The sequence below is a fragment of the Octodon degus genome, unplaced genomic scaffold (genome assembly GCF_000260255.1).
Source record: "Octodon degus isolate 3935 unplaced genomic scaffold, OctDeg1.0 scaffold00014, whole genome shotgun sequence".
NCBI lineage: Eukaryota > Metazoa > Chordata > Mammalia > Rodentia > Octodontidae > Octodon > Octodon degus.
Genome location: NW_004524590.1, coordinates 4,443,592 through 4,456,942, shown reverse-complemented (window position 1 = coordinate 4,456,942; position 13,351 = coordinate 4,443,592). Strand labels below are relative to the sequence as shown.

At 40.3% G+C, this 13,351-nt stretch overlaps 1 pseudogene; it reads left to right on the top strand.

The window, feature by feature from the left end:
• Positions 1 to 3,698, top strand: part of LOC101580288 — an 8,661-nt pseudogene extending 4,963 nt beyond the window's left edge.
• The last annotated feature ends 9,653 nt before the right edge of the window (positions 3,699 to 13,351 follow it).

Here is a 13,351-nt window from a genome sequence, read left to right as displayed (position 1 = left end):
TTCCTTCCTTCCTTCCTTCCTTCCTTCCTTCCTTCCTTCCTTCCTTCCTTCTTTCCTTTCTTCCTTCCTCCCTTCCTCCCTTCCTCCCTTCCTTCCTTCCTTTCTTCCTTGTTCCCTCCCTTCCTCCCTTCCTCCCTTCCTCCCTTCCTCCCTTCCTTCCTTCCTTCCTTTCTTCTTTTCTGAGGTAGGTTCCTGCTCTGCAGTTTAGGCTGATGTTGAGCTACCTATGTAACCCAGGCTTGTCTCAAACTCACTGCAATTCTCCTCAGTCTCCCAAGTGCTTGGGATTACAGATGTGCACCCCAACGCCTGACCTGTGTGGGTTCCTTTACAGCTAGAAATTCCTTCACTCAATACTACCTTCCTTCCCCATGACAAGCATCTGCTTAGTTCTCCTAGTATCTTACTGGTTCTAAGGCATTCTGCAGCAATATAATCTCAGTGCAGGCACCTACTCATCCATGAAACTAATTTGTTGACTCCTCCAGATTGAGTTAAGTGCTCTTCTCCACTCACATAGCAGTGCTTGGTGGTCTGAGTGCCCAGCTCATCTCTTCTTCTGTCACTTGTCTGTCTTCTGTGCTATCTTTCAAAGTCCTATGGGGAGAGATGGTCTTTGTACTTGTAGTCCCCTTTGAAGCAGCAACCTGTGAATAGCTTGCACCTATCAGCCATAGGCACGACTGAGTGACAGGTGAAGGAATGATGAAGGAAGACAGTCTGGTTTGTTGAATAGAATTGTAAGACCCTTCCTGCAAGGGATAATATCTAACCACGTTAATCGTGAGTTAGTTTGTGGCTTGTTCAGGAATGCAGTACACTAGAGGGTGATCGTCACCATCCCCCAAGGCAGATGTCTGCAGAAAGCGTCTTCACACTTGTGAGATTAGCGAGGTTGTTCTATATTCAAGTTAAGTCTATTTATGATCAGATTGCCTAGGAAAGAACAGACACAATGTCTGAGGGTTTTTGGTGCTTTACTATCTTGAGATGAGTTGGTTATGGGATCTTATTTAGTGCAATGACCTATCACTTCCAATTGCAATGTTCAAATACATAATTATATATACTGAAGAAGAAATTCTCAATATTGCATTATGTTTATTTCACATGCCTTTCTGGGCACCTTTCAAATATTACAGCACCTGAAGTCTTCATTTCCTATGAGGAGGTCTATAATTACAGATCACAATTTAGTCTGTAATTGTTAATAGCTAAATGTCTTTCAGAACTCATTTCAGAGTTGTGCACTGTGTGAGTATATATATATATATATATATATATATATATATATTTTTTTTTTTTTTTATTTATTTTTTTTTTCAGTACTGGGGATTGAATTCAGGACCCTGTGTTGCCAGGAAGGCACTTATTCTACTGAACTATCTCCCCAGTCCCCATATGGGGTTTTTAAAAAAATATTTAATCCAATAATTATTTGCCATCCCAGTATCAAATTACTTTGTCGTATCAGAATCAAATCCAGGAATATTGAACTTGCCTCACAGAATAAGTGTATAGCGAAGTATGTTTACCCAAAGCTCTATTTTATGGTGTGCTTGTTCTGATTTTATTTTCTTGGGTATATTCCCCAGCAGAATTTGCTGTTGAAAACCCATTCAGATGAAGATTAAAAGTAAATTTGGGTCTCTTGGCTGGACATGTGCAAGTTGCTATGATGAAAGTAGAAGGGGAAAAATGTTCGCATGAAGGAGCATAAAGTCTTTACAAGAAGGAAACAAATTTCAGAAAAACAGTGATTCTAGTTCTTCTAAGACATGCCTCAGAGAGTTTGTTAAGGAGAGGGGACCTGAGGTTATGTCTAAGAAGCTTGGGAAAAGTATCACAAAACCCGGGGAAAGTGGTGTGAAACAATTCAAGAACAAGCAGCAAGGGGACAAAGGACCAAAGAGCAAATTCCAGCAAACAAATAAATTCAACAAGAAGAGAAATTTCCAGGCTGATGGTAGCAGTGACGAATCAGCATCCAAGAATCTGAAATGGGATGAGTTCATAAAAGAAGAACTAAAGCAGAGCAGGTCGCTCAGATTGACATTGTTGCTCGAGCAAAAGCAAGATCATAAGAGGAAAGGATTGTGACAAAGAAAAATCAGTGAAGTCGATGAGCAATTTGCAGAAGTTGATTCAAGGGAAAATTAAAACTATCGCAATTGCACGATTCCACCAGTGTGATTCGGTGCTATATTCAGTATGGTTATGAAGAACAGAGAAAAAAGCTTTTGAAGAGTTGTGAGATGATTTGGTTGAATTAAGTAAAGCCAAATAGTCCACTAAAATTGCTAAGAAATTTCTCATGTATGGAAGTGGACCACAGATTGGAGAGGTGATCAGAAGTTTTAAAGGCCACGTGAGGAAGATATTGCAGCCCGCAGAAGGCTTGGCCCTCGTGGAGTGCCCGTGCAGTGACGAGGCCGTTGTGGAGCGGAGGAACATGCTGACCAAGTAGCCCTACGGTACACGTTTAAGCTTTACAAGTCTGCAGAACACCCAACTCTGGACAAGGTGTTAGAGGTGTAGCCTGAAAAATTAGAGCTTATTATGGATGAAATGAAACAGATTCTAACTCCAGTGGCTCAAAATGAAGCCGGGATTAAGCACTCATTAGTCGTAAAGTGTTCTTGGACTTTATTTTTTTCTTTTTTGCGGAACCGGGGATTGAACTCAGGCCCTTCTGTTTGCCAGGCAAGTCTTATTCTACTCAGCCATCTCCCCAGCCCCATCGTGGATGTTTTTACCTATGCAACCCCAAAACCCAGATCAGACCTGAGGCAGAGGTGCACCTGTCCCCGACCCCAACGTGACCATGCCCAAGTGGCCATGTACTGATTGTGGAGCACCGCGCCCAAGAACAGAAAGGTAACCGTGAAAACAGTGAAGATATGTCAAAAAAAGTGGCTAGTGGCCAGTACTCGCATTTGGTTTTGTTGTTGGCATTTGATTGTATGGATGATACTAAGCTTGTGAAGCAGATAATCATATCAGAAATTATCAGTTCTTCGTCTAACCTAGTAAATGACAAATAGGGAAGGAAGGTCTTGTATTTACTGAGTCCCAGAGACCCTGCGCATGCAGTATGAGAGATCACTGAAGTTCTGCAGAAAGGAAACAGAAATGCACACAGTAAGAAAGACACAGAGATCTGCTGTCGCGAGCTCTTAGAATTTATTGCTCTAGCTTTGTTAAACTACATAGAAAGAAATGCCCAAGAGATGGTGTCGATAAATCTGCATGTGTGCTGGTGTCTGACATCCTGGGACCCATCGCTGGAGACAATCAGCGATGAAACGGTTGAACGCCGTCACCAGCCTTGAACGCCTCGAACGCCGTCACCAGCCTGGCAGCAGTGGAACTGCCCCTTGGGGCCAGGATGGAAAGCTTCATGTTGCTGAACGTCCCGCAGGATGCCTCATTGTGCAATGGATGATAGAGCAAGACAAAAAGATGGAAGAGAAGGTCGTTTTGCAAAGACCCTAGTAGAGCATGTTGGCCTGAAGAACCTGAAGTCCTGGGTCAGCGTAAATTGGGGTGCTACTATTCTTTCCAGCCTTCTACAGAGTACTGACCAAGAAGTTCCAAATAAAGTCACGGCTGGACTGAAAAGCCTGATTCCCACATTGGAACAAAACAAACACAGCAGCAAAGGAATAGAACCTTGACTTGAAAAACTGACTGCGTAGGTGGAAACAGTTAAGAACAGAATGGAATCACATTTCCTGTTCTCTGTCCAGTTTTACTCTGCAGATAGGAAGTGTGAGGGGCCACCTCTCTGGTGCTTGGGGGGCTCTGCACATATGTTGCTTTTCCTGAGAAACTTTTATATATAAAATTATATGAATGGTCTTGTTTGTTTTTTAAAGCAAATATGAGTAAACATGAAGGTAAAGTCTGTTTCAGTGTCAGTTCAGATTCAGATTTATTAAAATTGACCATTCACAAAGGGCTTCCTAATTGGTTGTCATCATCCAACCAATGAATTATCAACTGGAAACAACCAATAATTTATTAAGTGATAGTTATTTTTTGTTAGTTTTTTCTTTTGTTTTAATTGTGCCTTAACCTGCTTTATTTATAATTTTATATAAAACTGTATGACCATTGAAACCGGAAACCAGAAAAACATCTCTGTAAGAGAAATAACTAGCACAATCATTATTCATGCCACATTTTAGGCTATTTTATGCAAGTCTGTGTATTATATACTCCACTTTTTAATTCAGTTTATTTTACTTAAGTATATTTGTGTGTAACTAATGTATTCTGTTACATTTTATCACTTTGCATTCTTCATAGAAATATTTATAATTCTAAATAATTGTATAATTTATCTCATTCTATAGTAAGAATTTAGAATATATTCCTATCTGTGGAAATAATCCTTCAGATGTTATGAACATATTAATGAATTTTCATTCATTTTTGCAAATAAATTTTGAGAACATTTAGTGCTCATGGTATGGCCACTTAAAAGTAAGTCTATAAATGAATTCTTGTGTGGCCTGGACTTAGTTTCTGAGGCACATAGCAGATTCAATAAAAATTATTCATAGCCCACTTTCTACTTTTATTGATTTTAATCGCCTTGTAGCATACGAGAGAGCTGCTAAGGATTTCCCTCTGCTGGGCCTAGGCTTGCCAAGGCCGCTTCCTGCTTTGGACGTTTACTGCACTGAAGACAGCCAGGGTGAAAATTTAGGTAAGACTCTGGTTCTCATGAAAGGTCTAACATTGAGAGACTATGACGTATGGATTCTGTAACGCTTGGGATTTCGATTCCCTACTTATAGAACAGCTATTCACTCCTTCTTCCTTCGCTTACGCAGTTATCTATCCAAACACATAAATTGGAGTTGTTCCTATTTGCCAGTGCTGCAGGTGCTTGGGGTGAAGTGGTGAATGGAACAACGCAACGTCCTTGACCTCGTGGAGCTGGCATCACCGTGGGAGAGACTGGAGAGTCAAACGTAAGCAAATGAAAATAGAAGGCTGCAGAAAAATTTGAGAAGGTAGGAATAGAGCCTTTCATGATGTGGCTGGAAAGGAAGATGGTGCTCAACAGGATGGTGCTCAGCTTCTATGCTCCGCATGGATAAAGTGAGGAGACGAGGCGGTGGGCCCAGTCCTGGCTTTCTTTCCTCACTTCTGGGACTTCTCTTTTGCTTTCATTTGGTTACCAGCTGAAGAAGCTCTTTGGAGAAAGAGGAGACTCATTTACACATTCACCTTCATAAGCTATTACAACTTCTTTTCCTGTCTTTGAACTTACTTTACATTTCGGGAAAGGAAGTCAGATAATTAAGAGACAGGCACTGAGAAGCCACCTTCTTCCTTTGAAGAGTGCAGGGTAAAGCAGGGCTCCTCCAGGCCCTGTAGGAAGAGGCCATAGCAAGCCTAAAGCTTGTGCCCTTGAACTGGGATTTGCTTACTGATGAGGAGAGAATCTGGGCTCTCCTTCTGTAATTTAATCCAGATCATGGGGTCCAGAACACTCACTTTCATTGCTGCTGTAAAAATCAAATAGGATATGAAATGCTGAGCACAAGGCAAATGATGGAGGAGTAGTCATTGGTTAGTGCTGCTGTCCATAAGTGACTGAAGTTTACACTTTCTCAGCAGAATTCAGTTTCCGGGAGCCTTTCCAGTAAAGGTGGGCACCAGGGTGTGAAGGATGGACCTCTCCAGGGCAACCACTTTATTTTTCTTTTGAGAAAACTGGACCCCAGGAATGGCACATCCAACTGAGTCCTGCATGTCTCCACGCTGCAGCATCTTAACACAGTGGTATCCTAGAGGCCTCTTATCCTCTGTCCTTGTGCTTTCTCCTGTGCTCCTCCCTTAACACATCCTGACTTTCCGCTGCTTAATGATGAGCTCAAATATTGCAGTTCGCTCAGTCCTAAGGTTTCACTTTTGCAACTACTTTCTGTCAGAATTCTTAAGAGTTCCTTTCTTGTTGCCTTTTGCTCCTAATTATGGCCAGCTGGAAGCTAATTAACCTCTCTAGGTGTCTCCCCCAAGGTTAGAGTGCTTGGCGGCCAGGGCAGCAGCAGCACTGTGGCTGGGAATGAATGATAACGAAGCATATTGATTCCCAAGCTGCTTCCCGAGGGCAATTTCCTCCCAAGACTCCTTGCTGGCACAGATAACAAAAGCAATCAAGAGCAAAGCTTTTGTCATGGTGAAGGACTTAACTGCTCCTATTGTTTTTGCTTCTTCCTAAGTCTCCTGTCAAATTGGAGTAAAAAAAATAAATATAAACGAATAAATAAATGAGTTGATGCAAGATGTGATCTTAAAAAATGTGAATGTTTAAACTATTATAGCAAAAGACACATTGCTTCGGATCTGCCTCAGCGTGTTCTGCCTCACTTGAAATGCCACTCACCCATGTCGCTCCCCTCTCTGAGGCAGTTCTGCGGGTTCTCCATTGGGGATGATTTTAGTTGTGCTGCCTGCTTGGCTGCCTCAGTGTGCGTATGGCTCCCAAGTTTCCTGAGCCATGGTCACGTGACTTTGGGAAGATCCAGCCTGACTTCAGACCTGCTATGGGAAGGACCCTGGCACACCAGAGAAGCACGACTCACCATCATTTTATCACATCTTGTAAAGGCCACTATGACAGAGGATTTCCAGAACTGCTTCACAAAGTGGCAAGAGTTGTGGGTTAAGGGTTCTTGAACTAAGGGACCACACTTTGAGGAAGATTAATGGAAGGGCATTTTTTATATTCTATGATTTATTAAAATATATATCATTCAGTAAAGTGGGATTTTTCAAATTCCCTTTGCTATTTCTCAGGATCTTATTTTTTTCTTTCTCTTCTAATTAGATTTTATGGATACATTCTAGATGCACAGAATAATCACATTCATCATAGAGAATTTGTAACTGTCTATAATGTCATTTGTTTTTCCCCCATTCTAGTCCTTTTTCTTGCTAACTTTTATCTGACTAAGTATCCCAGACAATAAGTAGTGACATACTTTTCCTTGGAATCCTTTTCCTCAGGCCATAAGCATGAGAATGTCGCGTTCAGTTTTTTAAAAATTCACCGTTGACACTGCCATTTATTGACCGCTGATATGATGGCAGATTCATCCCCGGCATGTGAACCTCATCCATCGGGAAGGGCATGTTTTATTGTACTAAAATTAAAAAATTTAAAACCTCTCAAATTTAAACCCGTGTATTTTGATCATGTCTTGTAATGAGTGAGTGAATGAGTGACTCAGTGTTGGTAGTGCAGTGTCAAAGGGCAAAATCAACGAAGTGACGTAGGGGAAAGAAACTGCCAGCCCAAAAGATACCTGGGCCCAGGATGTGTTCTCTGAAACTGAAGAATGAACTTTACAAATAGCAGAGGTTAACAGCGGTCTATATTCATCAAGGGAAAGAAAGATTATGCAATAACGAGAAAGAAAGGGACCCGAGTCGGTTGCTGAGGAATCTGCCTTTGGGAGGGATATTTATAAAGTAAAACCATGTGGTGAGATAGGTCTAAGGTGGGAAACATGGGAACTCTCTAGGTGGACATGAGGCGGGACAAAGCTATGCTTAACCAATTAGTTTCTAAGCACACTCAGGTAAAAATGATTAAATCCAGGACCAAATGGGGAAGCGAGTCACATAGCAAGAGGGCATGGCAAGCTAGTGTGATTACAGAACAGGGGCTTTTCCCGCAGGGGTTAGGTCAGTGACTTCTAGAGGTCCTTAGCGTGACATCCTGGATGTCTGTCTTTAGGGAGGTGCATGCCCACATTTGTTTACTGCTTTGTCTTGAGGTCTGGCCCACAGCGGGGGTCTGTCTCTCCCAATGCTGCAAAGTCACCTTGCCTTCCATACTGTCTCCTGGAGGGCCTGGCCCTGTGTGCCTGCCTGTGATATTTCTGCCTAACTCAGCTGCCTGCAGGAAAAGGAACAGGTGTTTGCCGCCCACTGTGCTACAAAGCCATAGCTGGATCTGAGTTCTTTGTGCCAGAAAGAGGGCGAAACAGGCACCGTGAGGTGCAGCCCTCAAAGCTTCCAAAAGCTGATTGGAGCAATAGGAAAGCGTGTCCCTTGCAAACCGTTCTTAAGTCATTTTCTCTGCATTTCATGACTTCAAATTAGTGACTCTATCATTTGCTTCAAAAAAAGCCACAGCTTTTGTAACATTGTAGTCTAGTGGATTTTTGGGGTCCTTGTATATATAAAATATACCTGAATTATTCCACTGCATGCTTAAAAAATGTAAAATATTTCTCTATTGATTATCAGCTATGAGCTGAAATGCCAAAACCATTAGTGAGGAGTTTCTTTGAACAAAATATCAAAGAATAAAGATCTTGTTTGATTTCTTTCTTTCAAGACATGTGCTATCTTTTGTCCTTTGCTTTTTGTATCTATAGTATGGCTTATTCCTGTCCCTTCCCCCCTGAAAGAATGTGGAACTAGAAAGGACCATGTAGGGGTGCTGGGTTCTTGAAGCCCATATTTTCTCAGCCAGCACCTCGCCTTCCTTTCTGCATCGGAGACAGCAGGGGGGTGGAGCAAGTGGTCTAAGATCACTAGGGTATGAGGCAGAGAAGCTGACCCTAACCTGGTCCCCTGCCTTCTTCATAATCTACACAATATGTGAAGTTGTTAAGTCCTCACAAACGATAATTTTCATTTTTACTTGGGTTGAACACGTGGGTCCAACATGAGCTTGGCTGTGTATGCTGTTCAAAGACATTTCTCATATGCAAAAGTCTTTATGGTTTGCAAAGCATCTAATCATCCGCGCTGTTTAGGTAAGGCTAGCATTTCAAAATCCATTTCCTAGATGTGCTGTACATAATTGTTGTCATCAGATGACTGAACTGTAGTTAGACTGTCCATGACTGACTGACCCTAATGACGTTTCACTCTGGTATACACTCCATGCCGTTCACATAATGATAAATCATTTAACAGTGCATTTCTCAGCATAAATTCATTTTTTTAAGTGATATATTGATGAAAAGTGATGTATTGATATATATGTGTGTATCTATGCCTGTGTTTATATAATATACTAGTATATATATATATGTATGTATACATATATATGTTAGTATATTAAAGTATGCAATAATTTTACATATAACTATTTTCTATGAGGCATGGTCTCACCACGTACCTCAGGCAGGCCTTGAACTAACTATGTCACACAGGCTGGCCTTAAATTTGTAGCAATCCTCCTGCCTTAGCCTCTTGATCTCTGAGATTATAAACATGCACAACAAGTCCAGCTTAACATACAATTTTTTTTGGATGGGCCAAATAGCTCAGCAGATTAAAGCACCTGCAAGCAGACTCAGGGTCCAGGGGTTTGATCCCCAGGCCTGCCATGCCAGCCCAGTCCCTGAGGCATGCTGAGATGGCAATTGAGACTGGGCGTGGGGGCATGCACTTGTAATCCCAGCACTTGGGAGGCTGTAAAAAGGAGAATCACTATGAATCTCATCTAGTAGAGAGACCCTGAACAACCTGTAGACCTTTCCTTAAAAATACAAACAAACTAACTAACAACTAAAAGAATACAATGTTTTTCTAATATTTTATTTATTTGTTTATTTGGTACAGGGTTTTGTTATACACCTTTGACTCAGTGATCTTCCTGTCTCAGCCTCCCCGGAGCTGGGATTACAGAGGTGCATCACCACACCTGGTATTGGTGGCTGGGGTGGTGGCACAGCATGCAGTACCAGGGATCGAACCCTGGCCGTTGCACTTTCCAGACGGACGTTTAGAGCACTGAGCTATCTCCCCAGATCCAACATACAACTTTCAAAGTACTGGAAGTCTCTAAGCAGAGATGGTAGTTTCTCACTGCTCTTTAATCTTTGCCCCTCATGGTTTAATAAGCTAGGACTAAGTTTTAGTCACAGACTGCTTCTAACACATACTCTACAAGCGTTAGATATGCATTACCTACAATATAAATTTCCAAACTGTTATTCCCGGGATGTAACTCTTTAGGGTATTACTAATTATATTATAAAAACAAATACCTTAAATTAATTTCAGAGATACAAAATAAATATATTTTTTAAATTAGAAAACCTTTTCATTAGTACATTTTGCAGTATGTAATATTCTACTTATCATGGGGCATTTGTACATGTATATGGTGAATCTTTCTATAATTTTGAGCTTTATTAGTACTTATAGGGAATTCATCCCTGCGTGTAAAACAAATCCCAACCTTCTCTGCACCCTCCAACTGTTATTCCCCTTCCTGATGGAAAAAGATTACCTTAGGTCTCATTGTCCATTCTTTATCTTGCTGTTTATATTTTGGGCTTCTCCTATAAGAGACACTATGATATAGACAAATTTAAACAGTTTTATTTTCTCCTGGGATCCTGGATCTTCAACCTGATTCCTGGTAGCGTGAAGCTTCCAAAATTTATCATACACTGTGATTTCCAAACTGATTTGCTTAGTACTCTCTTCTCCCTCAGCATACCTAGTAGCACATAGAGAATCCAAAAAAACACTATGGATGAGGAAAGTCTCTCCAAATGTCCTCATGGTTCTGGCTTAGCTAACAGCTTGATGGCCTTATAAGTTTCAAAATGGATATTTTGCAGCTTCCGTTTTTTCTGCCTAATTAAAGAAATGACAGTGGCTTCTGTACATCACATTCCTCCGTGTCACACCATGGTGGCCCTGATAACACCCTCTATGTGGTAGAAAAAAGACTCACAGACTTTCTAGCCTTTCTGCAGTTCTTTCAAGAAACCTTACTGTATGCTGTATATGGTTAGATTTCTAAATTTCTGTGTAAAAATATGTAATTTTTTATTTACATTCTTTAAATATTTTTCATTTTTAAAATTTTTGTCTCCATATTCTGTAGGGACTTAATGTTTAACAGATCAATACTTGATGGAAAATACCTGTTCCATGTTATACCTAAGGTGCTTCATATTCAGACAGTAAAGTTAAACCCAACTTCAAATGCTGTAGGGTAATAATAAGCTTCTCTTCTGGAGGGTTAACAAGCTAAGTTTGCAGACCAAAAATTAGAGAAATAGAAGCTGCAAGGACAGCCAACATTTTGACCATAGCTTTTCAAAAACTGTGAAGACTCAAGACATAAGAGAACCTGCACTGTAACATCATGTAACTCAATTGTGTCCCAAATTTTCTGTTCAAAGAGATTATGGGGCCACAAAGCAACATGATCGATGACATAGAGTGTGCCTAAGGGAAGTCACCTGAAGAGAAAACATTCTCTCAGGCTTTCACAGAGAGCAAATTAGTCAAGCAATGGCCGTGACTCATCCACATGGCGGACACTGACAAAGGATCTGCAACCTGCAGTACAGGGTTACAGGATAAATCCTGAGGGTACTTGACCAACCTTATCAGATACAAAAGTTACATTTCTTGTTATACTGGTTTTTCTTTATCTGAGTCTTCACCATCCAGGAGAAAAGTATTAAAACAAGGTGCATAAAGTAAAACCATATGAATATGCTGAGCTGTGAAAGGCTCAAGTCAACAACTTCTGTGGATAACACACTACTATTGTGAACTGCTGGACTGTGTTGGATTGTTTTGCTGAATTCAAGAACCTATAGTCTTCAGATACCAATGGAATACCCATTTATGATAGGACTAAACAAAAAGGGGATACAAAGGAAGGGACATTTTATATCTATATATGCAGAATAGTTAGGATAGATATACAGCTAGTTTTGCTTAATTCAATGAGGAGAAAGATTTGTACTAATAGTGTTTGGACAGGATATCCTTTCTGCATTTTGTACTATGGATAACCACTAAGATGATAACAATGTACAATGTATTAATTATTGAAACTGTCCCATTAATCAGTTTGGACACTGTCTTACTGCTATTTATTTCTCAATAAAATAAAATTAAAAGAAAAGAAAAGAAACCTTATGTACCTCCTTCTGGTAATACCCCTGAATGCCTGGGCTTCACTGCCCTTTCTCGCCTAAGAAGGAGGAGGGCAGAGGGTGGGCATTCCTGCCCGCAGGACTGCTTCCCTGTTTCCTTCACCTGACTGCTTTTCCTAATAGCTCCTGCGCTGCCTTTCTCTTAGCCCCTGGCAGTTGGCAGCACCCGCGTGGCCTGCTGGGCCCACCATCTCTGTTTGCCCCCAGCTGCAATCTGAAGCTACAAACTTTGGGCAGAGCTGATTTCTGGCAGAAGCTACTTTGTACCTATAGAGACTTGGAGTTAGCAGCATTGGGTCAAAAGGAGAACACAGCATGATGGAAATATAAAAAATAAGAATCCTTGATTTAATTAAACATATTTTTTCATGAAAGTGTATTTTAAACATCATTCTTGTATTTCAAAATCATACAAATGATTTCATATTTAAAGCTTATAGTATGGACAAGGAAATAGATATCTTTGAAGGGATACTTATATTAATTGCCAATTATTTAAGAATAAACATAGTAGAATAATCTTGCTTCTAACAATTACATGTTGACAAATAAATTGGTTTTCTTATTTTAGACATATTACTATTGTCAGCTTTTGAAAAGAGAGTCCAGTACCGAAGGGCCTCCCAAGTGTTGCCTCAATGAATAAACATTTTCTTTAATTAGCATAAATTCATATGCAAATTGTGTACATATGCAGTTGTGTTGTGTTTTTGCTTTGTTTTCCTAGGTTGGATAAATATTCTTTCCCCTGTGTTCCTTACTGTGCATGTTTGCTTGGTAAGCACTTTTGTACATTCAGTGCCAAAATAAAGCTTTGCTGATCTAAAATTTGACTTATTCTGAACCTTGGAACCAAAACGTTTGTACTATGCCTCCTAAAAAATGATAATTGAATTGCTTGTGAAAGAATGTTTGAATGGATGGCTCAAATTGAATAAGATGACTTTAACATGGGGATAAGAAAGAATTATTTTTCTTACATGGAGTGATGTCTTAAGCATTTTAATGACAAACTTAATTTTAATGACATAAATGATTTTAATGACATAAATCTTTTTTTTTTTTTTTTTTTTTTGGAATGACGTAAATCTTACTGGATTTATGCTGAGTTTTCTGAACATCCCATGTGCTAGCCAAGGTCTGTAAAATTGTTTCTCTGCCTACCTCCTACTCAGAAAAGAGAATTTGCCGTGATCTTGGGTCGCGTTTTGATGACATATCCCCCTGATCCCAGCACAGCCAGCTTCTCAGCTAAGACAAGAGGAGTTTGCAGCCTACCTAGGCAAAGATGCAAAACTCTGTGTCAAATTAAAAACTCAAAGGGCATTCTTCAGTGGTAGAAAATTTTTTTTAAATGTACAGTGTCCTGGGTTCAGTTGCAGTGTCATTAAAAAATGAAT